Genomic DNA, 27,984 nt, shown 5'->3' with positions numbered 1-27,984 from the left:
ATAGCAGCCCACAGCCACCCCAGAAGTGGCACATCACTTGGTGCGGTGGCAATCTCACTTGGTGCGGTGGTAATCCGGGTAGTTGGGGTTGATGTCAGCTGTATAGTGTCAGCTGACATCAAGCCCTGGTGTTAGTAATGGACAGGGGTCTATCAGACATGCTGAGCCAAAGTAGTCCACCGAATTCGATGTAGTTTACAAATGGAAACTTGGAAAAAAAAGAGAGAAAGAAAGACAAGATACTGTCCCACAGGGACCTGGTCCCTCGTTCACCAATTTATTTTTAAATAAATAATCCCCGCAGCTCCAATGCAGTCAATGGCATTCCCACGATGTCCACAAATTTTGTAGTACAACCTATACTCGTTCTGAGAATGATGCTTCATAGGTCACTGCTGGTCAGACTGCGCTCTGCGATACCTTGTGATTGTGATGAGCGGTTATGATGTTAGTAACGTTAATGCTAATCATCACTCTCACCAGGTCACAAAGAGGGCAAAGCAAAACCCGGAAATTCTCACAAGTGTGGACATTACTGAGTTACTGATGTAGTGCCCCTGAGACTAGTCGATAGAGGGTATATCATTATATCGTCCTCGGGCAGGTGAAGATGTTAATCTGGTAAGTCTTACACACACCTCACACCACCATACAGCAGGGAGAAGCAGTCAATAGCAAAGGGTTAACAATGTTTCTACAAACACAGTCAGGAAGTGACTCAGCTAGTTCCTAACAGACCCAGGTTGCCATAGCAACTTTCAAAAGTGAGGGCATGAGCAGTTAGGAGTAGAAAACAGTTTCACTTTACGTCAGAACAAGCTTGGACAAGAGACAGAGCAGACACATGGTGTGGAGCTCCCTGAAGGGAGGCTGTCAGGCCTTCAGGGAGGCAGAACAGGGCTGTCTGTATGTAACACCAAACAGACGGCACAACCAAGCTGGGGCCAGGTACACCTAGAGAGAGACGGGACCCAGCACTTGTAATCGTGGACTAAAAGAGAGCAGGCGCCAGAGCATGGGACTGAGCACAAGAAAAGGTACAGAGCCTTACTTCGGGTCTGTCGCGGCGCGGCAGCAGAGAGGGAGCTTGAGAGAGGGGGATAGAGGTCCAACACACGAGAGACCCAGGCTGCCGGCCGTATGGACCGAAACCGGGGAAGAGTACAGAGTTGTGCATGGAGAAAGGCCACAGATTACCAAACCAGATCCACCCTCTTACCTGCTCGGGAAGCAACCGGAGTCTTTGATGGCGAGGACCAACACCCGGGGTGCGATACCACCTGAGCCAGTAAATAAAGTGACTGGAAACCGCACTTGGTGACTCTGTGACTAACTGCCGCCGTTCTGCGCTCCAGCGCTCCCGTGGACTGTCGCCCCCTTCTTACCAACCTCCCGGGGTACCCTACTCCACCTGTGGGGAGCGATACCATCCCGGCTGCACATAACCCCTTGCCCAGAGAGAGACTGTGCAGTGGTGGCTAGTTCCTGGCCGCATACCGCGGGTGGCAGTGCGAAGAGAGGGAGCCTCCCCATCCAGTACTTCCCTTGGGAGACAACTAGTCGCAGGAAGGGTCGGCAGTGGAGGAGGCCGAGACCCCAGTCAACACTACAACGGGTGACATGCTTCCCAGGGGCCCGTCACCCTCATTCCATCACCATCTGTACTATTTGTTTGGTGTTCTTGTTTTACATGTAGCCACGGGGTCATGGAGCCTGGTCAGGCCAGTCACAGCTACCCCAAGGAACCACTGGCCCAGTGAAGAGTACCCTAAAACCCCGTGGATGCTAGACTGCCCAGACCCACCACCAAACCGTCCCCTTCAAAAAGAAAACACCACAACAAGTCTTTTTTCTTTTAAATCCAACTTTTTTATTAAATATCATTTTATTATATAAAGGAGAGACTGATAATTAGAAGCTCTCATCTTTTTCTCCAGTGGCAAAAATTTAAAGGTCACAGCTTATAAACTCAACAGGAGGCCTTAACAAGGCCAACACGCAAAAAATGGGGTTTTTGGGATATTTACCGTCCGGTGCGGGTGTCTCCAGCCACCTCTAACAACCCCTTCCGCTGCTGCGACTTGTCAAAGAAAAACAACCGAACAAAATAAAACATTTTTATAACCAGGGAGGGAGGGCAGGAGACAGGTCCGGGTCCTTCAGAGAGAGGCCGCCCCCGGGACGTGCTGAGGTATATATACTACAGGGGGCGGGGCCAGTGACATCACCTGCGCATCACTGCATAACTGATGAGATGTTTCCTTCTTAAAGGGGACATCACTTTATTGACCATATTAGGGCCGGCAGTCAGGGGGCAGCATCACAAACATGGCTGCGATGCCCCACACACTGACATCACCACTCGTGAGACATTCCAGGTCTCACTTTTCCATCTGTGTGATGAGAGCGGTGATGAGAGGTAACTTTTTTGACGTTACCACTGCTCCTCTAGATTTGAAGGATTTCCTGTGAACGCCATCAACTACGTCATAGCTGCAGGGTTTATTTTTTTGATAATAAATTGGTGAACACGAGGGTCTGTCTCTTGTTTTTATTTCTTTATCTCTGTCTTTTTATGTCCTTCAGGTTTCTATTTGTGGACTATGTGGGATTTGATAGACTACTTCGGGTCTGCATATTTTTTTTAAATAAATTAGGGAACCAGGTCAAGAGTCGGGGAGTGTTTTTTAAAATAAAATATTTTTGTGTGTGTTTTATTATCTCTATATTAACTGGGTTACTAATGCCTGTACCAGGGGAATCGGAAAGAGCAAGGCAAAGCGCCAGAATTGGTGCATCTAAAGTGATGTGCCACTTTTGAGTCTGCTGCGGACTGCGATTTTTTATTCTGAGAAGAGGCAAATAACCATGGCCCTTCCCAACCTGATAATACCAGCACACAGCTGTCTGCTTTACTATTGCTGGTTATCAAAAATTGGAGGGGGAACCCCACATTGTTTTATTTACTTATTTATTATTTGCTATCCCTCCTCCCCCAGCTATCCCTACCCTGAATGCAGTTTTACTAGACAAAGGACAGTCCTGAAAAGGACTTTTGTTTTAATGGTGCAGCAGCAGTATACTTAAACATAAAACCCTAACTAAAACTTCACACGTATTGATAATATTAAAATGGTCTGAAACCACAATACATTACAAACATAGCAAATCAGTGCACAGAAGGAGGGAGGAAATAAATCCCTACAATATCCACTTCTTCCTGTGCCCAACCTAGCCGTGGAGGTTGGCACACTACCCTTGCCCTGTAAACCCCTGCAACAAAAGATAAAGTGCAGTGCTCAAAATGAAAGTGATACAAGTGCAATGGCTGGGTTCACAAAACCCCCCGGGGGACCCAGGAGGTAACAGTAGTTCTCTATGAGAACAACGTCTTAAACAGAGACAGCCTTATCTTAATGTCGCCTCATGGCTCAATGCGTTTCCCCAACATTCTGGTTCATCAGGAGGCTGATAATACCAAGTATGGCTAGATAAACCATAAAGCAGCAACCATGCAGCTGGATATCCAAGATTCTAGCATCTTGGATATCCAGCAGCATGGTTGCTGTTGATTTGCTATGTTTGTAATGTATTGTGGTTTCAGACTATTTTAATATTATCAATAAATGTGAAGTTTTAGTTAGGGATCTATGTTTAAGTATATTATACCTGATAACTAAGTGTCTGTTAATGCAGCAGCAGTATACAATTACTGCAATAGCAATTAAACTATGCTTATATACCTGCTCTAATCTAAACTCTCCCCCCTAAATCACCTCTCCCTGAACTGCTTTGAGAAGAGAGTGAGCCAAGCATTGCTTCACAGGGTCCTATATTAGACCCGATGAAGAGATGCGGCCAGCCAATCAGAGTAATGCCGGTTGCCAACAAGGCTACTGTAATACCGCGTATGGCAGGCAATTCCCACATGTTAATTGGCTATCAGACGAGAAACATGTGTGGCAGGGACTTGAGCTTGGCGCTCGAGCACCCACGATACTCAATCCAGTAATGAGTGTACCTGACCACCCTGATGCTCAATCGAGTATCGAGCAGTAGCAAGCACACTCACCCAACACCAGCAATGACCACTCTAATAGGATACAAATTAAATCTAATCATATGAAAATAAACATTTAACTGGTATTTATTTATACAACTCTCATTGAAAAATGTACATGTCAGAATGTAGCAATACACAGTTAAAAATGGAAAAAAATTACAGTATGCTTACTTGTGTTTTGGATTGATGAGTTGTAACATACAAGGCTGTCTGTCATTTCACCAAACACAACGAGCATTAGTGGTTCGCATACACCATTTCCAAGCGCTCCAAGAAATCCAGTAATCATGTAGAAAATGTCCAGCTGACTCGCATATCGAAACTAAAAAAGAAGAGGGTAAAAACTCAATAGTTTACAATTGTAGATAGTGGAAAGGTTGAACAGTAGGGTCATCTAAAAGGCTATTTTGTAAACTTTTAAAAAAATAATTATTTTACTTTTCTACATTTTTGTTGCATTATTAAGATTGACCAGCCGAAAGCATGCAGATACAGCACTTCCATACTGTGAGTTGCCAGTAGTGTGGCGTAATGATCTCTGTGCGACCTCAATAAGCATACTATATCAGCGACTATAATCGGTATCGCTGTAATCATCAAATGAGTCTTGTGGATGCCTGTAAAAGGGTGGTCTGATTATTACTGAGCCATCCTATTCCTACTAATATACAGTAACATTGAATTGTGACTACAGATGGGCAAACCCGCAGATGTTTGGCTTCAGAGGGTTTTACTGAACTTCAAAAAAAAAAATCCGGTTGGGGACCGTACTTGAACTCAAACATCTGCCCGGGTGCCAAAATCATGTCTATGGGACCTGAACATTGTGCTGTAAAATGGTGATAGAAAGTTCTAGGGAGATTTGAGTTGAAAAGTTATACTTACTGAGTCTCACACGTGGCTGTAACACTACTTCGGGGTCTGCTCATTAACCTTCATACATATTCACTGCTTCCCCACCTAATGTCAGTCTCAGTGCCTGTGATTGGTTTCAATCAGACCGTACCCCCACCCTGTGTGACAGTGTCTGTGATTGGTTGAAATTACACGCTGTCTGTGTTTCTATAGTGGTGTAAAACAAAATAAATAAATTAATAGTCGTAGGGTGCCCCCTATATTATCATACCCAGAGCAAATAAAGCATACGGCTACATGCTGCAGCCTATGGCCATGTGCTTATCTTGGCTGTGTATCAAGATAAGAGCCAACTGGGAACTGGTACTCAGTCGGCTGGGGAGGCCTATGATTATTGGGCCACTCCCAACTTAAAAATAGCAGCCCGCAGGTTCCCAGAATTGTTACGTCCAGTTGAACTGACAGTTCTGGCACATTAACTGATTCATCCCAACTGCCCTGGTGCAACGCAATCCACGAGATCACATGACAATCCCGGGTCTGCTACATAGTGCAGTTGCAGTGCATGGGCACATTACAGAACATGACCGCATGCTGCAGATGTAGGCAGAGACTGACTGAGCTGCAGCTGTGAGCTGGGTCAGGGTACGGTCTGACTGCAAACAATCACAGACATCGGGAGTCACCTGGTGGGCGGGGGAAGCAGTGAATATGTATGATGGTTAATAAATGGACTCGGAATTAGTGTTATAGCTGCGCCTGAAGTAAATATAATGCTCCTGCTTTATTCCTTATTTTCTTTCTTTTTCCTTTTTTTCTAAATTATCCGGGTAGCCAAACCCAAACAGTAACACACTAAACAGTGTGCAGAATTATTAGGCAAGTTGTATTTTAGAGGATTTTTTTTTATTATTTATCAACAACTATGTTCTCAATCAACCCAATAGACTCATAAATATCAAAGCTTAATATTTTTTTAAGTTGGAGTGGGGTTTTTTAGATTTGGCTATTATAGGAGGATATCTGTTTGTGCAGGTAACTATTACTGTGCAGAATTATTAGGCAACTTAGTGAAAACCAAATATATTCCCATCTCACTTGTTTATTTTCACCAGTTAAACCAATATAACTGCACAAAATTTAGAAATAAACATTTCTGACATGCAAAAACAAAACCCCAAAAATTAGTGACGAATATAGACACCTTTCTTTATGACGACACTCAACAGCCTACCATCCATAGATTCTGTCAGTTGCTTGATCTGTTTATGATCAACATTGCGTACAGCAGCCACCACAGTCTCCCACACACTGTTCTGAGAAGTGTACTGTTTTCCCTCCCTGTAGATCTCATATTTTATGAGGGACTACAGGTTCTCTATGGGGTTCAGATCAGGTGAACAAGGGGGTCATGTCATTATTTTTTCATCTTTTAGACTTTCACTGGCCAGCCATGCTGTAGAGTAGTTGGATGCATATGATGGAGCATTGTCCTGCATGAAAATCATGTTTTTCTTCAACGATACCGACTTCTTCCTGTATTACTGCTTGAAAAAGTTGTCTTCCAGAAACTGGCAGTAGGTCTGGGAGTTGAGCGTCACTCCATCCTCAACCCGAAAAGGTCCCACAAGTTCATCTTTGATGATACCAGCTCATACAAGTACCCCACCTGTACCTTGCTGGCGTCCGAGTCGGAGTGGAGCTCTCTGCCCTTTACTGATCCAGCCTCTGGCCCTATCATCTGGCCCATCAGGAGTCACTTTCATTTAATCAGTCCATAAAACCTTTGAAAAATCAGTATTAAGATATTTCTTGGCCCAGTCTCGACGTTTTATCTTATGTTTCTTATTCAAAGGTGGTCATTTTTCAGCCTTCCTTACCTTGGCCATGTCCCTGAGTATGGCACACCTTGTGCTTTTTGATACTCCAGTAACGTTGCAGCTCTGAAATATGACCAAATGGGTGGCAAATGGCATCTTGGCAGCTTCACGCTTGATTTTCCTCAATTCATGGGCAGTTATTTTGCACCTTTTTTGCCCAACACGCTTCTTGCAACCCTGTGGGCTATTTGCCAGGAAATGCTTGATTGTTCAGTGATCAATGTTTGGCAATTTCAAGACTGCTGCATCCCTCTGTAAGACATCTCACAATTTTGGACTTTTCAGTGCCCGTCAAATCTCTCTTCTGACCCATTTTGTCAAACGAAAGGAAGTTGCCTAATAATTAAGCACACCTTATATAGGGTATTGATGTCATTACACCACACCCCTCCTCATTATAGCGATGCACATCACCTGATTTACTTAATTCCTCATTTGCCTAATAATTCTGCACAGTGTAGGTATCCGGTATGGACCCTGAACTTTACAGTTCGGGTTCACCCATCACTAATTGTGACTAGTGTTTACTAGACAAGTACTGTTTAATCTATATATATAATTGTCTAATTCTGTCTGTCTGTAACAGAAATCCCACAACGCTGATTGGTCGCGCCAGCCGCCCACGACCAATCAGTGATAGGTGCAGTCCGGCCGCGAATTGGCGTGGGATTTGATTTACGCTTTGCTGATTCGTCGCACACAGACACCGCGCACACAGAAGCCTCTATATACACCCCAGCAGCCTCTGTATACACCCCAGCGGCCTTTATATATACCCCAGCATATACACCCCAGCAGCCTTTATGTACACCCCACAAACTAAAGCCTCTATATACACCCCAGCAGCAGCCTTCAGGACACAGTAAAAAAAAACAAAAAACGATTATACTCACCTTGCACTTTCTTCTCTTTTCATACTCTGTAGTACTTTCTCCCTCCTTTCTTCTTTCCCCCTCGCTGTCCCTGCAGGCTGGGAGATGCGGGTGCTTCCTATTTCCTCCTCGGCATGTCCCGCCCACCTCTCTGCTCAGCTGCCACCAAATTGGATGTGGGTGTTACTGAGGGAGTGGTGCGGGCAGGCCCCTTAGATATCCGATTGCGGCCTTAGCAACGTGATACAGACTGTCACAGAACCTAAATAAACTACATATATATTCTAGAATACCCGATGCGCTAGAATCGGGCCACCATCTAATATTTATATAAATACTGTTTGATATTTTGTAAACAACTCTATTTTAGGCACACATGAGTTGTAGGAGTGAGGAGTGAGGAAAATTCATGATTAGAGTTGGGCCTTCTGAGAGGGATAGCCATCCTAATATCCAAACACAGTGATTACAGACCACTGTCTATGTGTGCCGCCCCTGCGACAGCCGACGGGCTGTTCAGATCCGGATCCGCAGTGGCCCGAGGGGTCCCCGGACCCGAAGCGGGGTCGCGCGGCCATTCAAATAAAAAGGGGGTATTTACAAGGGGTGAAAAATAAAGTTCGTGACGCCACCCATGGGTTGTGGTAATGTGGGATACCACCACTGCTGCATTTGGGGGAGCGCCCGGGAGCGATGGGATGGTAGCTTGTGATGTTAACCCCTCTGTGGGCAGGGGGAAGGTTTCCCAGGGCTCGGTAGTGGAAGGATGGGGACCCGTCGGGAGGAGAGGGGCACAACGTACTCACACAGTCCAGGAATTCTGACACTGACAACGGGTAAACCAAAGTACTGAATGCCCTGCAGATGTTGTTGGAGCACGCTGGGTCCGTGCCCTTTTGGCGTTGCTGGTTGGTCTGAAGCCTTGTCCCTTGGCACTGTGTTTACTCTTTGTAGATCCCTTTTGCCTGAAACTACTCGGGTCCCGCTCACCCGTGTGGCTAACGGAGTGAGCTTGCTCTCAGGGTTCATGCTTGGGATTTTTTGGACGGTTTTGGGAAGTCCTATCCCCCTTGTTGCGCTAGCACCCTGATTTTGGAGGGGGTGGAGAATGGCTCGTGAAGACTCCGTCCTCGTTGGGTAAATTACTGGGCTGCGTGAAGCTACTTACCAGCCTAGGGTCCGCATACCCTGTCGTGCCCTGCCCCTTACCCGGTTGTAGCACAAGACCGCCGAACTGCCCTCTGTGGCAGTACCGTGCCCCTTGCCACTACCCCCTGTGACCGGGGTTCCAGCTCCTTCCAGGCCAGGCCAACGTCTGGCACCTGGAACGGATACAGGAGCCCAGCTCCGCAGTGTGACCTTTCACTGTCACTGCCACACTAGAACTGACTACTTTATGACACTTCTGGCCCTCCTTCTACCATCCCTCCATCTGGGCGTCCCTTTTCCCCTCAGGCTGTCCAATGGGTGTCTGGTGGGTGTGGTGCAGAGTGATCCTCAGGATTTGTGTATACCTGTTCTTAGCAACACCAAAGGGACAGGACCCGTAACCAAGGAGGAGCAGGTACAATGCAGAAGGGCAGGTTGCACAGTACCCTTGTGACGACCTGATAGGCCAGGGCGTCACATATGCCAAGAATCTGCTGTGGACTATGGTTACTGTAACACCCCTTTAAGCCTCCTCCATGGGCATGGTGTCAAGAAAGTTTTCATCTAAATATGGTGCAGTGCCTCCACCTAAATCTTGATGGTAGTTCTTGGGGAATGTTCCTTTTCTGTCAGGGGTTGACTCGAGAGAACCCCTGTCCACGCTTCGCTCACACTCACAAGAGATGAGCTTCAAACACTTAACAGGTTTTATTTATTGTGATATACATGGTGATATTTCACAATCTACTCTACAGGTACAAGTTGTTCTTTGTAATAAACCTGAATGTTAGGCATGACGCTTCCCCAGGCACACTCCAAGTCCTAACTAATCAGCCTTAACCTACAAATGACTGCAGCAATGCAAATATTACAGCCCCAGGTTAGGGCCGTCCAGGTTGGTGCACTTATTAATAAAATGAGAACAAAATCCCTTCCACAGCTGGTCTTATCATAAACTCATGGAACCACCAGTCCCAGCAGTAGCTAATCTTGATGTAGCAGGTCTGTAGTCACAAAAGGTTCCAGTCTGTGGCAGCAGGATCCAGAGGCTTTGCAACACAGGGAATTGAAGGCAGAATTCTCTTTTGGTAATGCCAGACGGGGATGGAGAACTCCAGAAAACTTGGCTGGTCTCTAGTTGTGGTTCAGCTCCAGAGCTCACTGTCCTCTCACACAGGGGTGGAGAACTGTCTGCGCACATCATGTGCTCCCGTTCTGAATCCTCACTGTCTCTCTCCAGCAATGGCTGACACCCTCCATGTTCTCCAATGCACTTAGCTCCATCCGTCTACCCTAGCTTGCTCAGCCAATCTGTACTATCCTTTGCTGCTGCTCCTCCTCTGCCAGCTGGCAGAGAAGAGCTGGGGTTCCTGTTAGTTGTAGTCAAAAGTAGAGATTAGTGGACCCGTTGAAGATTCGGTTTAGCGGGGACCCGAACTTGACCTGAACCCTAATGAAAGTCACTAGTTGGGAAGTTCAGGTCTCCGCCCAAATGCAGCTAGCCACAAACAGACCATTTTTGGGGGTAGAGGGGCAGGGTTTTCCCATTTTTTTGTTGAGTGCACACTACATCCGATCACGCTGTGGTTACTCCCAGTACGAGCCGTTCAAATACTGAAAGTGGCTTGCACAGGGCTGAGCACCGATCGTACCTGAGCACAGCGATGCTGCTTGAGGCCTAAAACACACTTCCGCAAGAAAAAGTACGTGTCTCACGGTCCGTTTTTCGGGTCCATGTTCCGTTTTTTAGGGGCGTTTCCCCGGTACGTATGGCATCCATGTGATGGCGTATGCGAGCCGTGTGTGCGTGTGGAATGTCCGTATTGACATAAAATACGTACGTGTGCTGTCCGTGTGCTGTCCGTTTATAAAGGCCCGCATTCTTACCCAATTAACGTTGTTAATCATTCATCATGAGATCCTGGTGTTTTTGTTTGCCATCAATTGACCTGATAGATTGGTAACAAGTGTTTCAGATTTCGTGATTAAAAACGGACACGGACGATACGTGCTGAACTCGGACATACTCCGTGTGCGGTCCGTGCAGGCACGGACCCATAGACTAAAGCGGGTCCGTGCCTGCGTGCTGCCGGCCAAAAACAGACATGTCGTCCGTGTAGAAAAGCGCACACACGTACTTACGAAACGGACACACGTTCCGTGTGATTTTACATGTGTGTGCCATCTACCATTGAATAACATGGGTCTCCGTGTGTACGTGTCTCCGGTACGTGCAAATACGTACCGCACATATACAAAAAAAACGGATGTGTGTTGCGGGTCTGAGTGAGTGAAGTTCATACGTGAAGCCCCCGAACTCTGAATCCGAGCTCAGTTTTTTCATAAAAGTCCGAACAGCAAACCTCGGGTTCGCTCATCTCTAGTCAAAGGCAATATAGTAAAAGACGGATTGTCTGTTAATTTGAAGCATGTCTTCTCTTAGCTACATCAGTCTCTGTATACAATGCTCCCCCTGCAGGTGTTACACTACTATTAGACCTGCAGTGATCAATTTGACTATAGAAGTGATTCTAGATATTGCAAGAGGTTGCAGACTACTTTGAGCCTTTATTCTGTATCCTGGGGGAGTATAAGCCAAAATGATCTTTTTAAACAGTGTGACCTAAGCCAGTGACTGTGATAGCCTGATAATCCATGAAGTTATATTTTGAAAAGTATTACAAGCTTTTTTCCTATTGCCAATGATAACCGCTATGTAGTGGCGTAACTAGAATCTGATGTGCCCCAATACAAAATTTGGATTTGCCCTCCCCCTAATGTTGTTCAGATGTATGGGCCCTTGTAGTGTTCTAATTCTTATAAAGACATACGTGTTGCCCCCCCCCCTTCATTATGTAATTATGTACTGGTGTCCTTTATCCTGGGCACCTTCCAGATATATACTGTATGTTCCCCATCTTGGCAATCTTTCAGGTATATATGTCTCCCATCCTGGGCCCCTTCAAGATATATATGTCCCCATCCTAGACACCTTCCTGGTATACATGCCATGGATTCTGGGCTCTTTCCATGTATATATGTATCCCATCTTGGTATATATGTGCCCCATCCTGGGAACCTTCCTGGTATATATCCTTCATCCTTGTATACATGTTCCTCTATCCTTCCTGGTATGTATGTCCCCCATCCTGGTATATTTGTCCCAGATCCTGATATATATTCCTAAAATCCGGTGCCCCCTGCTAGTGTGTATATGTCGCGGGCGTCGGGGTGCTACGCTCGCTAACGCTCGGGTCCGGCGCTGCGGCTGCTGCTCGGTGGCTCGAGCGGTGGGCCAGATCCGGAGACTCGAGCGGCGCTCATCGCCCGTGAGTGAAAAGGGGGTGGTTTGTTTGGGGATTTAGTCCGTGACGCCACCCACGGGTTGTGGTGAAAATGGGCACCACCGCTGCTGGTGACGGGGATCCCGGGAGCGATGGTAGGGAGCAGCTGGGATGTTGTTTTCCCCCTCCCTGGGTAGGGGTTGGTGGTCCCGGGGCCCGGTGGTGTGACGGGGAGGCAGGGTCGGTAAGGTGCAGGGTTGCAGGGACAGCGCGTCGCGGTGCCGGATGGCACGGGTGTACTCACTCAGCAATAGATGCACAAAGTCTCCGGTAAACCAAACGGCTGGATGGGCGGGTCCCGCAGCCGGCTGCTGTGTCTCTCCCCGGACAGGTGATGGTGGCTGTCTCTCCCTGCACCTTTGTGTACTGTGATGACTCCAATGGCTTCCCAATGGTAGTCCGCTCCCCGGTGTATAGATACCGGAGGAGCCCGTTTTGCCCGCAGGCGCTGGCCCTCAGATTTCTAGCCGGTGGCGGTGGCTGTATATCCTCACGGTGTGAGCGGTTGCCTTCAATCGGGACTTAGTTGTTAGGGAACCCTGTGGGTTCCTGTCACATTCGGATTTGACTATTGATGGCGGCTCCAAGCCTGGTCGGGGTCCGATGGCCCTTCCTGTGTGCTTAGCTTCACTCCGTTCCCCGGTCCGGTACCGGTGGGCCACCGCTCAGCCCCGGTCCTTACGGCTCTGCGGAGTTCCACCAACTCCTGCAGACGGCCACCACCGTCTGCCAACCTTGCTCTCAGTGCCTGGGCTCCAACCCAGACACTCGCAGTATGTGACCTCTCACTTTCACCTCCTAGACTGAACTCCTCCAAACTCTAACTGACTGCTTTTCCCGCCTCCAGGCCTGCGTACTCCTCGGTGGGTGGGGCCAACTGCCTGGCTCCGCCCCACCTGGTGTAGACATCAGACCCTGGAGGGAGGCAACAAGGGTTTTTGTCTGACTAATGTAACTGTCTGGGGGGTGGGGGTGTGTGTGTGTTTTGTCTGTGGCTACCTGGCTAGTCCAGGGCGCCACATATATGTACAAAATATATATATATATATATATATATATATTTATATATTTATTCAGAAAGTATTCAGATTCCTTTAAATTTTTACTCTGTTTCAGTGCAGCCATTTGGTAAATTCAAAAAAGTTCATTTTTTTCTCATTAATGTACACTGTGCACCCCATCTTGATAGAAAAAAAACAGAAATGTAGAAATTTTTTCAAATTAATTAAACAAGAAAACCTGAAATATCTCATGATCATAAGTATTCGGACCCTTTGCTCAGTATTGAGGAGATGCACCCTTTTGAGCTAATACAGCCATGAGTCTTCTTGGGAATGATGCAACAAGTTTTTCCTGCCTGGATTTGGGGATCCTCTGCCTTTCTTCCTTGCAGATCCTCTCCAGTTCCGTCAGGTTGGATGGTGAATGTTGGTGGACAGCCATTTTCAGGTCTCTCCAGAGATGCTCAATAAGGTTTAGGTCAGGGCCCTGGCTAAGCCAGTCAAGAATGGTCACAGAGTTGTTCTGAAGCCACTTCTTTGTTATTTTAGCTATGTGCTTATGGTCATTGTCTTGTTGGAAAGTGGACCTTCGGCCAAGTCTGAGATCCAGAGCACTCTGGAAGAGGTTTTCTTCCAGGATATCTCTGTACTTGACCGCATTCATCTTTCCTTCAATTGCAACCAGTCGTCCTATCCCTGCAGCTGAAAAACACCCCCATAGCATGATGCTGTCACCACCATATTTCACTGTTGGGATTGTATTGGGCAGGTGATGAGCAGTGCCTATTTTTTTCCACACATACCGCTTAAAATTATCACCAAAAAATTCTACTGTATCTTCGTCTCATGAGACCAGAGAATCTTTTTTCTCATAATTTGGGAGTCCTTCATGTTTTTTTTTGCAAACTCTAGGAGAGCTTTCATATGTCTTGCACTGAGGAGAGGCTTCTGTCGCGGGCGGGGAGGACGCCGTCGCTGCTGCGCTCTCGCTAACGCTCGGGTCCGGCGCTACTGCGATGGCTGCTCGGTGGCTCGAGCGGTGGGCTGAATCCGGGGACTTGAGCGGCGCTCCTCGCTTGTGAGTGAAAGGGGTGGTTGGTTTGGGGGATTTAGTCCGTGACGCCACCCACGGGTCGTGGTGAAGATAGGCACCACCGCTGCTGACGGGGATTCCGGGAGTGATGGTAAGGAGCAGCTGGGATGTTGTTTTCCCCCTCCATGGGTAGGGGTTGGTGGTCCCGGGGCCCGATGAAGTGACGGGGAGGCAGGGTCAGTGAGGTGCAGGGTTGCAGGGGGTACTCACTCAGCAAGAAAGGTACAAAGTCCTCGGTAAATCAAACGGCTGGATGGACGGGTCCCACAGCCGGCTGCAGTGCTTCTCCCCGGACAGGTGATGGCGGCTGTCTTTCCCTGCACCTTAATGTTCTCTTTCTGACTACTATGGATTCCCAACGGTAATCCGCTCCCCGGTGTATGGGTACCGGAGGAGCCCGTTTGCCCGCAGACGCTGGCCCTTGGGTCTCTAGCCTTAGGCGGTAGCTGTATACCCTCACGGTGTGGGCTGTTGCCTTCAATCGGGACTTTTGCTGTTGTGAAACCACTGGGGTTCCAGTCACATTCGGATCTGACTATTGTCGGTGGCTTCAAGCCTGGTCGGGGTTCGATGGCCCTGCCTGGGTGTGCTGGCTTCACTTCGCTCCCCGGACGGTACCGGCAGGCCGTCGCCCGTCCCCGGTCCTACGGTTCCGCGTTGCTCCACCACTCCTGCAGACGGCCACCACCGTCTGCCAACCTTGCTGTTAGTGCCTGGGCCACAAACCCAGACACCCAAGTGTTTACTCCTCTCTCTTCCACCTCCTGGACTAAAACTGTCACTTTTTCCCGCCTCCAGGCCTGTGAACTCCTCGGTGGGTGGAGCCAACCGCTTATCTCCGCCCCACCTGGTGTGGACATCAGACACTGGAGGGAGGCAACAAGGGTTTTTATTTGGCTGGTGTCCCTGTCTAGTGGGCGTGGGGGGTGTTTGTATGTTATCTGTGACGACCTGGCTAGGCCAGGGCGCCACATTCCCCCTTGGTGAAATGCAGACCGTCCGCGGGCTGCCCGTCCATCAACGGTTTTATTTTTCAAAACTGTAAAAAGATATAGATAACATGTAAAACATTTTCAAACATAAGCATTTCTTGTAAGGACACTTTAAACGTTGCACATATATAACATTTTTAATAACAGACGGATGGACGGGTGTCTTCCTCTCTCCCACCCAAGCAACCTAGCCCTGATGCTGCCCCTAAGAAGTGGGCAGCACCCCTTGACCCCAGTCCAGGTTCAGGCTGCCCGAGCAGGAACGGGTACGGTTACTCGCACCCGGCTGTCACTTCAGGGGACCCCACGTCCTTGGGGGACCCCTGACCCCGGAGGATGGCCACCGGTCCTGGTGGTGGCCGGGCCCCAGCCTGCTCTGCTGCGGGCCCTTCCTCCAATCTGCCTCTCCGAAGGCGGCTCCAACGAATATCACCCCTCAACTTATTTACAAGCTCACTAGTTCGTGGGTGGCCTGCCAGTTCTCGGCCTTGTCCATGAGTAGTCTCTCATGCAGGTTGTAAAACACACAGGGTCCCTCCGGGGACAACTTGCCGGCAACGGCCGGAATAATCATGTAGACAATCAGGTAAATGTCACGGTTCATTAAAGTCATTCAATCAAACTGCTGGGGGTCCCAACAGGGGACAACTGCTTGCAACGGAGGACCGCTGCCACTACTTGAGGTCATACTCCTCTGAGACCTCCTCTAGCTCCACATCCAGACGGCTTGGTGGAGGAGGGGGCTGGGGCCGCGTCTGCTCACTGCGGCTCTTCCTCTGTTTTACATCCAGGGCGAACCAGCCCCTCTCTCTGCAGTGGCGGGTGTAAGTCACTAGGTCGCCCGGCAGTAGATAACGACCTGGGTGGCCCGTGGGGAGGTGGGAATTGACATCACGGCGGGCCACGAATACTTCGGTCTCCAGGCCCGGCTCATAGATGAAGCCAAACCCCCTTCTTTGGTTGAACTGCCGGACTTGACCCTCGTACACTGGGCCCCGCACCCGAAAGGTGGCATGATGGAGTGCATCTTTTCTCGGATCACCCTCGCCAGCACTTCGGCCCTCTGCTGCTCTCTAGCGGCGATCTCCCGGCCCAACGGGTTTGGCTCCCTGTCCCAGTATGGGGCGTTGGTAGACCCCTGCGCCCGGGTCGGGCCCCGCTGGACCGCATCCACACCGGCCACGACCGGTTCTCTGTTGTGGGGGTCCTGCGGTGACATGGCCTGGACTGCAGCTTTGCAGTTGAGGCCCGGCGCAGCCTCAGCCGAGGCGGGGGATTCAGGGCTTGTTGACCTCACCCATTGAGCCTTCGGGCCAGCAGCGGTCGGTTCTTCCACGGCCGGGCGGACTGCCGGAGCCGGGACGGCTTCAGGTGCGGCCACTTCGCGGACAGCTACTTCACGCGCGGCCTTCCACGGTAGCGGGAGGGACGCAGGCCGGTCCCGAACAACACCCCCAGGCCGGTCCTCTAGGGCAGACGGGTTGGCTTCTGCTACCGGTGTTGGGGGTAGCAGACCGAGCGGAGGGGCAACAGCAGCCGGTACGGATGGCGTGGGAAGCAGGAGGGTGAGCGGGAGCAGGCCGGACCCCTCAGCCGCAGCGGCCGGTCCTTCTCGGATATAGTGGCATGGGTCACTTACCCACTCCTCCAACTCTGTCTCCACCTCGCGTCTCCGCACGGCCGCCGCCACTTCCTCCATCTCAGCCACCCAGCGCTCCATCAGGAACCGGACCTGGGCTTCAAGGCGGCAGCACATCTGTGCGGTCCGGGCTTCCACCCACGCCGGTGTTCCTGGCGTGGGCTCGGGGATCTCCGTGGTGCTGGATGGACGGGACATCATGCTTGGCCGTATTCCAGGAACCAATTGTATGCAGAGTCCTGGCGTCCCCGCTTTTATAGCTTCGGCTACATCAGGCAGACACACTCTCGCGCCCCCTTGGTACTCTTCAGCACTTCTTTTTGTTGGGGGCGGGGCTTTGCTTTCGCACCTTCCCTGCTCGGAGAAGATGCTCGAGCGGGAGATTTTCGCACCAAGATGGCGGCGCTTCAAAATTTTCTGTCAGACGCCGCCAGCGGAGATTACAAGGCGCACTTCTACTGGTAAGTAGAGGGGTTCAATCCTGTTCGTGACGCCAAGTTGTCGAGGGCGGGGAGGACGCCGTCGCTGCTGCGCTCTCGCTAACGCTCGGGTCCAGCGCTGCTGCGATGGCTGCTCGGTGGCTCGAGCGGTGGGCCAGATCCGGGGACTCGAGCGGCGCTCCTCGCCCGTGAGTGAAAGGGGTGGTTGGTTTGGGGGATTTAGTCCGTGACGCCACCCACGGGTCGTGGTGAAGATAGGCACCACCGCTGCTGATGACGGGGATCCCGGGAGCGATGGTAAGGAGCAGCTGGGATGTTGTTTTCCCCCTCCGTGGGTAGGGATTGGTGGTCCCGGGGCCCGATGAAGTGACGGGGAGGTAGGGTCGGTGAGGTGCAGGGTTGCAGGGACAGCGCGGCGTGGTGCCGGATGGCACGGGGGTACTCACTCAGCAAGAAAGGTACAAAGTCCTCGGTAAACCAAATGGCTGGATGGACGGGTCCCGCAGCCGGCTGCAGTGCTTCTCCCCGGACAGGTGATGGCGGCTGTCTTTCCCTGCACCTTAATAATCTCTTTCTGACTACGATGGATTCCCAACGGTAGTCCGCTCCCCGGTGTATGGGTACCGGAGGAGCCCGTTTGCTCGCAGACGCTGGTCCTTGGGTCTCTAGCCTTAGGCGGTAGCTGTATACCCTCACGGTGTGGGCTGTTGCCTTCAATCGGGACTTTTGCTGTTGTGAAACCCCTGGGCTTCCAGTCACATTCGGATCTGACTATTGTCGGTGGCTCCAAGCCTGGTCGGGGTTCGATGGCCCTGCCTGGGTGTGCTGGCTTCACTTCGCTCCCCGGTCGGTACCGGCGGGCCATCGCCCGTCCCCGGTCCTACGGTTCCGCGTTGCTCCACCACTCCTGCAGACGGCCACCACCGTCTGCCAACCTTGCTGTTAGTGCCTGGGCTACAAACCCAGACACCCAAGTGTTTACTCCTCTCTCTTCCACCTCCTGGACTAAAACTGTCACTTTTTCCCGCCTCCAGGCCTGTGAACTCCTCGGTGGGTGGAGCCAACCGCTTATCTCCGCCCCACCTGGTGTGGACATCAGACACTGGAGGGAGGCAACAAGGGTTTTTATTTGGCTGGTGTCCCTGTCTAGTGGGGGTGGGGGGTGTTTGTATGTTATCTGTGACGACCTGGCTAGGCCAGGGCGCCACACTTCCGTCGGGCCACTCTGCCATAAAGGACTGACTGGTGGAGGGTTGTAGTGATCATTAACTTTGTGAAACTTTCTCCCATCTTCCTACTGCATCTCTGGAGCCCAGCCACAGTGATCTTGGGGTTCATCTTTACCTCTCTCACCAAGGCTCTTCTCTCATGATTGCTCAGTTTGACTGGACGGCCAGGTCTAGGAAGAGTTCTGGTGGTCCCAAACCTCTTCCATTTAAGGATTATGGAGGCCACTGTGCTCTTAGGAACCTTGAGTACTGCAGAAATTCTTTTGTAACCTTGGCCAGATCTGTGCATTGGCACAATCCTGTCTCTAAGCTCCTTGGGCAGTTCCTTTGACATCATGATTCTCATTTGGTCTGGTGTGCACTGTGAGCTGTGAGGTCTTATTTAGCCAAGTGTGTGCCTTTCCAAATCATGTCTTATCAGTTTAATTAAACAAGGTAGACTCCAATGAAGGACTAGAACCATCTCAAGGAGGATCACAAGGAAATGGACAGCATGTGACTTAAATATGAGGGTCTGAGCAAAGGGTCTGAATACTTATGACCATGTGATATTTCAGCTTTTCTTTTTTAATTAATTTTCAAAAATGTTTACATTTCTGCTTTTTTTTGTCAAGATGGGGTGCAGAGTGTACATTAATGAGTAAAAAAAATGAACTTTTTTGAAATTACCAAATGGCTGCAATGAAACAAAGAGTAAAAAATTTTAAGCTGTCTGAATACTTTCCATACCCACTGTATCCCTCATCTTGGGAACCTTCTTAGTATACAGTTAGGTCCAGAAATATTTGGACAGTGACACAAGTTTTGTTATTTTAGCTGTTTACAAAAACATGTTCAGAAATACAATTATATATATAATATGGGCTGAAAGTGCACACTCCCAGCTGCAATATGAGAGTTTTCACATCCAAATCGGAGAAAGGGTTTAGGAATCATAGCTCTGTAATGCATAGCCTCCTCTTTTTCAAGGGACCAAAAGTAATTGGACAAGGGACTCTAAGGGCTGCAATTAACTCTGAAGGCGTCTCCCTCGTTAACCTGTAATCAATGAAGTAGTTAAAAGGTCTGGGGTTGATTACAGGTGTGTGATTTTGCATTTGGAAGCTGTTGCTGTGACCAGACAACATGCGGTCTAAGGAACTCTCAATTGAGGTGAAGCAGAACATCCTGAGGCTGAAAAAAAAGAAGAAATCCATCAGAGAGATAGCAGACATGCTTGGAGTAGCAAAATCAACAGTCGGGTACATTCTGAGAAAAAAGGAATTGACTGGTGAGCTTGGGAACTCAAAAAGGCCTGGGCGTCCACGGATGACAACAGTGGTGGATGATCGCCGCATACTTTCTTTGGTGAAGAAGAACCCGTTCACAACATCAACTGAAGTCCAGAACACTCTCAGTGAAGTAGGTGTATCTGTCTCTAAGTCAACAGTAAAGAGAAGACTCCATGAAAGTAAATACAAAGGGTTCACATCTAGATGCAAACCATTCATCAATTCCAAAAATAGACAGGCCAGAGTTAAATTTGCTGAAAAACACCTCATGAAGCCAGCTCAGTTCTGGAAAAGTATTCTATGGACAGATGAGACCAAGATCAACCTGTACCAGAATGATGGGAAGAAAAAAGTTTGGAGAAGAAAGGGAACGGCACATGATCCAAGGCACACCACATCCTCTGTAAAACATGGTGGAGGCAACGTGATGGCATGGGCATGCATGGCTTTCAATGGCACTGGGTCACTTGTGTTTATTGATGACATAACAGCAGACAAGAGTAGCCGGATGAATTCTGAAGTGTACCGGGATATACTTTCAGCCCAGATTCAGCCAAATGCCGCAAAGTTGATCGGACGGCGCTTCATAGTACAGTTGGACAATGACCCCAAGCATACAGCCAAAGCTACCCAGGAGTTCATGAGTGCAAAAAAGTGGAACATTCTGCAATGGCCAAGTCAATCACCAGATCTTAACCCAATTGAGCATGCATTTCACTTGCTCAAATCCAGACTTAAGACGGAAAGACCCACAAACAAGCAAGACCTGAAGGCTGCGGCTGTAAAGGCCTGGCAAAGCATTAAGAAGGAGGAAACCCAGCGTTTGGTGATGTCCATGGGTTCCAGACTTAAGGCAGTGATTGCCTCCAAAGGATTCGCAACAAAATATTGAAAATAAAAATTTTTTTTTGGGTTTGGTTTATTTGTCCAATTACTTTTGACTTCCTAAAATGTGGAGTGTTTGTAAAGAAATGTGTACAATTCCTACAATTTCTATCAGATATTTTTGTTCAAACCTTCAAATTAAACGTTACAATCTGCACTTGAATTCTGTTGTAGAGGTTTCATTTCAAATCCAATGTGGTGGCATGCAGAGCCCAACTCGCGAAAATTGTGTCACTGTCCAAATATTTCTGGACCTAACTGTATATGTCCCCCAGTTTGGTATATATGTCCACCATCTTCGGCCCCTTCCTATTATACTGTATATGTCCACTATCCTTGTATTTATGTCCTCCATCTTGGGCCCCTTTTTGGTATATATGTAGCACATCCTGGTATCTGTGTGCCACATTCTGGGCCTTTTCTAGGTATCTATGTTCCCCATCCTGAGCCCCTTCCTGATCTGATAAGTGCATCATAAGTGCTCAGAAATATACCAGAAATGTCCCAGAATGGACCAGAAGGTATTTACCAACCATTCTTTATGTATCTCATATGCCAAGTGTGCCAACTTGTTTTCAGCTATGCTAGACACTAGTCTAGCAAATGGTTCACATTGACTCCTACTTTCTCTTCTGATCTTTTTCTGCTCTGTCTTGGTGTCTGGTATCTTGTATAGTAATCCCTGATATGGTGTCTCTGTAATTGCATAATTATTCAACATATAAAATTGTGTCACACATTGCAGAAGATCCTTCAAATGTATCTCAGTCTGGCCTAGGGATAACTTGTGCGGTAAATTCCTAAGAGCAATACATTTGAAGTCTCTTTCCAGCCAATCATGGCACATGGACAGGGCAGGATACAGGGATACAGGGCCAGACATTCTCACAAGCATGATTCTGGTTCTGTTCTATTACACTTTTCGTTTGCCCTATCGCTTAGTTTCTTATATGTCTTGGTTTCTGCACTCCCTCACTTATACCCCCCTCCTATACCTTCTGTGCCTTCTCTCTATATTAGCACCTCTCTCCTTCCCTCACCCATGTACAACATTGAGGCCTTACTGACATTTTTCAACCATACAAAACCATCCACTACCCCCACACAGCACACAAAACGCTCACACAAAACACTGAACCACCTGCTCTTTCTCTTTTTCCTTCTCCTCCTAGATGCTGGTGACATTTCCCCCAACCCCGGGCCCTCATCCTTTAGTACATATAACTCTCATCCTGCAACACATAGAAACCCTGCTCATCTTATCAATATCCAGTGCTCACCTTCTCCTGCCCCTTTTAAGTGCGCATCCTGGAATTCAAGGTCAGTGTGCAACAAACTCCTCTACATTCATGACTTCCTCTCCAACGCCCTGAACCTTCTTGCTCTTACGGAAACCTGGATCCAGCACTCTGACACCACTGCTTCTGCTGCTCTCTCACATGGTGGGCTTCAATTCTCACATACTCCAAGACCTGAGAACAGATCAGGAGGAGGTGTTGGTCTGCTCCTCTCATCCCAATGTGCCTTCCAGGTCATCCCTTCAGTACCCTCCCTCATGTTTCCTTCTTTTGAAGTCCACACCATTAGACTCTTCAAACCATTCTCCCTGCGAGTGGCAGTTGTGTATCGCCCTCCAGGCTCCTCCCATCAGTTTCTTGATCATTTTGCCATTTGGCTTCCACACTTTTTATCCTGTGACCTTCCCACTCTCATCATGGGTGATTTCAACATCCCTATTGACGACCCACTCTCCCCATCTGCCACCCATTTTCTTTCTCTAACCTCGCCCTTGGCCTCTCTCAGCTCACTAAGTCTCCTACACATGAGGATGGGAATACGCTGGACCTGGTCTTCTCCCGCCTCTGCACTCTTTATGACTTCACCAATTCCCCTCTCTAATCACAACCTTCTCTCCTTTTCCATCACAAACTGTCTTCAAACCCGGGATGACCCCACTTATCACCCATACAGAAATCTAAGCGCCATCAATACCCAGCTGCTAATGAACAATTTGCAGTTATCCTTGGCTCCCATCTCCTCCCTCTCCTGTGCAGACTCTGCAGTGTCACATCATAATAAGACATTGCAGTGTGCCCTGGATGAAGCTGCACCAGCTACATGCAGAAAAAACCCACACAGGCAGCGGCAGCCCTGGCACACGCTTCAAACACGTTTCCTACAGCGCTGTTCTAGGTGTGCTGAGTGTCTGTGGAGAAAAACCTTTTCAGCTGAAGACTTCATCCACTATAAGTTCATGCTCAAAACCTATAACTCTGCTCTCCATCTGGCTAAACCAGTATACTTTACCACTCTCATCACTTCACTAGCCAACAATCCTAAACGACTCTTTGAAACCTTCCACTCCCTCCTGAGCCCTAAAGCACAGACCCCGGTCTCCAACCTAAGCTCTGATGATCTGGCCACTTTCTTCTTACAAAAGATCAACGACATCCACAAAGAAATCTTTGAAAAATCCCCTCAGAGCCTGGATCCCCTCCTCTCCCGCTCCTCAAGCTCACTATCAATATTTGAGCCTGTCACAGAAGAAGAAGTGACGCGTCTCCTTGACTCTTCCCGCCCAACAACATGCACTAGTGACCCTCTTCCCTCACATCTCCTTCAGGCTCTCTCCCCAGCTGTCACTACCTATCTAACCAAAATGGTTAACCTCTCTCTTTCATCTCTCTCTCTTTCATCAGGTTTGTTTCCTTCATCATTTAAACATGCTATCATGACTAGAGTTGAGCGGATTGTCAATAATCCGGGTCTGGCGGATCACCGGCGGTTTGACAAAGAAGTCCGGATCCGATCCGGAATCCAGCCCCATATATGTCAATGGGGAGCGGAATCCGGGACGAAAGAGAGAGAGAGAGAGAGAGGAGAGAGAAAGAGAGAAAGAGAGAGAAAAAAAAAATGGATCCGGATTGTGCACCCGGAATCCCGCATCCGGGTCGGACTCGGATCTGCCGCTCAAACCGCGCGGATCCGGATTTTGCCGGTCCAGGTCCGCTCAACACTAATCATAACCCCTCTACTTAAAAAACCTTTAAAAAACCTTCCCTCAATCAGAACTGTGCCACTAACTAAAGACCAGTCTCTAACCTTACCTTTATCTCTAAGCTCCTGGAACGCTTGGTCCACTCTTGGCTAACCCGCTATTTGTCTGAAAACTCACTTCTTGATCCCTCTCAACCTGTTTTCTGCTCTTTTCACTCCACCGAAATGGCCCTCACCAAAGTCTCAAATGATCTATTAACAGCAAAATCTAAAGGCCACTATTCCCTATTGTTTCTCTTGGATCTCTCAGCTGCTTTTGACACTGTGGATCACCAACTTCTCCTCACCATGCTCCGCTCTATTGGCCTCAAGGACACTGCTCTCGCCTGGTTCTCCTCCTATCTCTCTGGCCGCTCCTTCACTATTTCCTTTTCCACTCCTCTCCCCCTCACCTTCGGGGTTCCTCAAGGCTCAGTCTTGGGCCCTCTCCTTTTCTCTCTATACACCGCCCCTATTGGACAAACCATCAGCAAATTTGGTTTCCAATACCATTTCTATGCTGATGACACCCAATTATATACATCATCTCCAATCATCACCCCTGCTTTGTTACAAAATACCAGGGATTGTCTGTCTGCTGTCTCTCAAAGCATGTTCTCCCTCTATCTGAAACTGAACCTCTCCAAAACTGATTTTCTTGTGTTTCCTCCCTCTACTAACCAACCTACACCCGACATCTCAATTACCTTCAATAATTTAATCATTATTCCCAAGCAGCATGCTCGTTGTCTTGGGGTCATATTTGACTCAGAACTCTCCTTCATTCTCCATATACAATCACTCACTCGCACATGTCACCTGCATCTCAAAAACATCTCCAGAATCCGACCATTTCTTACTTTCAAAACTGCAAAAACCCTTACTGACGTCTCCCTCGGACCAAATTGTCCCCTCTCCAATCCATCTTGAATGCAGCAGCCAGGGTCATATTCTTGTGCAGCCGCTTCACCGATGCCTCTACCTTGTGCCAGTCACTACACTGACTACCTATCAGCTACAGAATACAATACAAACTCATACCTCACCCACAAAGCTCTCCACAGCTCTGAACCACCATATATCTCATCCCTGTCTATCATCCTACCCTCCCCCGTCATTCCGCAAATGATCTTAGACTAACATCCTCCATAATACGAACCTCACACCTCCGTCTCCAAGACTTTTCTCGTGCCACGCTAGTTTTCTGGAATGCACTATCCCAAAGAAGGCGACTAATATCCAACCCCCAAGTTTTTAAGCGTACATTAAAAACACATCTCTTCAGACAAGCTTATCATAATAACTTACTAACCTAACTCTCCCCTCTCCCACCTTCTAAATGCTACTCATAACTTTCTCTCTCCTAACTTTCTCTCTCCTATTTCTGTCCTCACATCCTACATACAACCAATAGCACGTAAGGGCACCCAAAAGGTTATTGTCTAAAGACCAGATCATTCATCTTTATATGTAACCAATAAACTAGCATAACGATGGCCAGCTAGATCTACAAGTGTGTTTCACCTTTTGTGTCCCCCTTCTTCCCCATAGATTGTAAGCTTTTGAGCAGGGCCCTCATTCCTACTGTAGCTGTTGAATTATGTACTATTTTGTTTTGTTTTTGTCTATACAAGCCCCCACCTGATTGTAAAGTGATGCGGAATATGTTGGCGCTATATAAATAAACTTTATTATTATTATAATAATAATAATAATAATAATAATAATAATATCCCTCTTCCTGGAATATATGTTCCTCTTCCTGTTACCTTTCCTGGAATTTGTTCCCCATCCTGATATTTATGTCTCCCATCTGGGGCTCCTTCCTGGTATATATGTCCCCCATCCTAGTCCCCTTCCTGGTATATATGTCCCTCATCCTGAGTCCTATCCAGGTATATGACCCCCATTCTTGTATATTTGTCTCCCATCCTGGTATATATGTCCTTCGTTTTGTCGCTGCTTTCTAACAGATAAAAAAATTGTTCTCACCTTCCCGCACTCCCACGATGTGTGACATCCTCTTCTGTAGCTGACATTGGCATACCTGCTATGGGTAACACATGGCTTTCCTGAAATGTCAGATGCCGGCCTCTGGTTGACCAGAAACCAGAAGTGTGTATTGTGGTGCAGGAACTTAACGGGTCTCTTCGCTGTGCCGCAATACATTTCAGCTGAATGTGCATCCTCAGGCGCACATACAGCTGAAGAAGGTGTTAGCATTGGCGAGCCACCCTCCAACAAAGGCCCGGTCACAGATGAAGAGTTACTTCCTTGCCACAATGCTCTGTACCACAACTTCAACGTGTAACTGCACAGTTCTGTGCCATTATTTTGCCATTAATATAGAGCTCTGTGCTTCAACACTGTGCATAACTGAAAAAGGATTGTGCACTCATTCAGGGACTATAACCACTATTTTAGCTGTCTCATAGAAAATAAACTCCTGTTTCAGTTGACCCTTGCCTTGTTGATGAATTACTGAGCCTTCTTCAATTCGTAAACTAAGGTCCCCTTCAGAAAATTTTTGTCTTCAGCTGCAAGTAGTTAGAAATGTGATTGGCTGCAGCAACTAACAATTCGTCTGAGCAGAAATAACACTCTAGAATGAAATGCTACTAATTGAAACTACTGTGCTAATGTGAAGCCCCAGGCAGATAGTGATGTCAGCAAAAATGGCAGGGAAAACAGAATCGAGTATAGAGAAGCAGCACTGGTCTAGGAGATGAGAGTGGCAGTTTGATTTTTTAGCTCTACATTGATAAAGGATAAGTTCCTATTAGAGTAGAAATTGTTAAACAAACAAAATGTGAGGTATTCCAGTATTTGACTGAGTGGCCCTGACTGATGTGTTCTATTGTAAGGGGTTAATCCGGTTGTCCCATGTAAATTTTTCCACCTCCCCTTTTTGTTGAAGCTAATGATTCTGCTCTCCTCCTCCTGCTTCTCTCTTTATAAATCTATTCCCTGCCTCTTCCTGTCTCTCCTCACTTCGTGGGACCCCAGAGCCTGCTGTCCCACCCTCCGTCTTTTTGTCAGAGATGATGGTTTTGGTACAAAAGGTTACCTGCGCCGGAGTCCAGCTGCGGCACAATGATTTGTTCTGGGTTTGGCTTTCATATATGTCTTTGATAGTTGTATTAAGTCACATCAGAGGTCAATTTAACAACATTGATGGTTTTTGGTACAAAAGCTTACCAGTACCGGAAGTCCGGCTGCGGCACAACGCTTTGTACTGGTTTACTGTAGTTTATTTCACTGGTTTTATATTAATATTTTGGGCTGTGACCAACCACCATCCACTAAAAGATGAGATTTGGTTATTAAATCTCCAAATAAAGAGATTTTTTATATACCGGAGTCTGATTTTTCATTACATGGGACAATCAGTTATGGGTTTGTTGGGGTCTCAGCAGTCTATAATTTTATGTTAAACATTAACCGTAGACTTTACTCATTCCTAATTTTATTGGTTTAGACATTCAGTGGGTGGTCTCATTAAATAAAGGATAGCCTATGGGACTGATCTAGCAATGATTGCGGTCAGTAAATGTTTAGATCAATGGATTCAAAGTTATTATTAATCTTTTTCTTAAAACTGTGTAATTCCTCATCCTTTAAAGCAATAATACCTGTAGAACATATGGTCAGCATAATAAGCTTTTTAATGATTCCTATTAACATAGTTCTGAAAACAACAATCTTATAAATGAGCTTTGTGAATTGACTTACAATTTCTAATGACCCAACCATCTTTGGTTTTTCTTTTGGTTTATTTTCTCCATCATCACTAGAAATAAAACATTACAGGACTTGTTATTCAATCACATAGATAGTTGACCAGAGCCTATTTAGATTAGACATTAGCTCTTTTTCATATCATGTATTTGACATATGTTTACTGATGTATTATGTATGGAAGAAATAAACTTTTATTATATTTTTACATTTATAGTAAAATGTTAGATTTATCTTAAAAAAATATATCGTATATTCTTCAGGTCAAATAAACAAATAGATAATAAGAGAGGAATTATTACTCCAATGAGTATATCTGACAATAGGGAGTTCAATGGAGAATGAATGGAGCAAAAATGTGCATGCCGGACCTTTGATTAATTTATATGGGGTTGTTTAAATCTCTGTTCTCAGAAAAGGTGGGTTTTGCAGCAAGTGGATCCAAACAATCAGAACATTATCCTTTATCCATAACTTTTAATCTTGGTACAAATACT

The 27,984-nt window shown here is 47.6% G+C and overlaps 1 pseudogene; it reads right to left on the bottom strand.

Moving 5' to 3' along the window:
• Window positions 1-27,984, bottom strand: part of LOC142243446 (ATP-binding cassette sub-family B member 5-like) — a 125,930-nt pseudogene that overhangs the window by 71,734 nt on the left and 26,212 nt on the right.

The sequence above is a fragment of the Anomaloglossus baeobatrachus genome, chromosome 6 (assembly GCF_048569485.1).
Source record: "Anomaloglossus baeobatrachus isolate aAnoBae1 chromosome 6, aAnoBae1.hap1, whole genome shotgun sequence".
Lineage (NCBI taxonomy): Eukaryota > Metazoa > Chordata > Amphibia > Anura > Aromobatidae > Anomaloglossus > Anomaloglossus baeobatrachus.
Note: the sequence above shows the minus strand (reverse complement) of the source record. Positions and strands in the feature narration are given on the sequence as shown.